Raw genomic sequence first — 1,077 nt, forward strand, 5'->3', positions numbered from 1 at the left:
GTGTCTCTCTCAGTGTGTGTGTCCCTCTCAGTTTGAATGTCTCTGTGTGTGTCTCTCAGTGTGTTTTAGTCTCTCTTTCAGTGTGTGTGTCTCTCAGTGTGTGTGTGTGTGTCTCTGTATGTGTATGTCTCTCAGTGTGTATGTCTCTCAGTGTGTGTCTCTCAGTGTGTGTGTCTCTGAGTTTGTGTGTCGGTCTCAGGTTGCATGTCTCTGTGTGTCTCTGCATGTCTCTAACTCTCAGGATTGTGTGTCTCTTCCTGGATGAGGGTGTCGCTCTCAATATATGTATCCCTCTAGTCTGCCTGTCTCTGTGTGTATCTCTCAGTATGTATGTCTCTCAGTGTGTTTTTGTTTCTCAGTACGTGTGACTGTCTCAGTGTGTGTGTCTCTCTCATTGTGAGTGTGTCTGGTTCTTGGCACGTGTGTGTGTGTCTCTGTCTATGTGTATGTCTCTCAGTGTGTGTCTCTCAGTATGTGTGTCCCTCTCAGGTTGCATGTATCTGTGTGTCTCTGTGTGTGTCTTTCAGTGTGTTTTTGTCTCTCTCTCAGTGTGTGTGTCTCTCTCAGAATGTGTGTCTCTCACAGTGGGTTTCTCTCAGTGTGAATGTCTCTATCTCACAGTGGTGTGTGTCTCTCAGACTGTGTGGGTCTCTGTAGGTTATGTGTTCACTCTATCACAGTGTGTGTCTCTCTCAGTGTGATTGTGTCTAGTTCTCAGTGTGTGTGTGTGTCCATGTTTTTGTGTATCTCTCTCAGCAAGGGTATGTCTCTCAGGGTGTGTATCTCTCAGTTGTGTGTCTCTATGTATCTGTCTGTGTGTCTCTCAGTGTTTTGTGACTCTCTCTCAGTGGGTATGTCTCTCTCAGTGTGTGTGTGTCTCTGTATGTTTATGTCTCTCAGAGTGTGTGTCTCTCAATGTGTGTGTCGCTCTTAATTTGCATGTCTCTGTGTGTGTCTCAGTGTGTTTTTGTTTCTCTCTCAGTGTGTTTGTTTCTCAGGGTGTGTGTTTCTCTGTATGATGTATGTCCAGTCTTTCTCAGTGTACGTCTTTCAAAATTGTGTGTCTTTCTCAGTGTG

This window comes from Bison bison, unplaced genomic scaffold, assembly GCF_000754665.1.
Source record: "Bison bison bison isolate TAMUID 2011002044 unplaced genomic scaffold, Bison_UMD1.0 scf7180017862523, whole genome shotgun sequence".
Classification (NCBI taxonomy): Eukaryota; Metazoa; Chordata; class Mammalia; order Artiodactyla; family Bovidae; genus Bison; species Bison bison.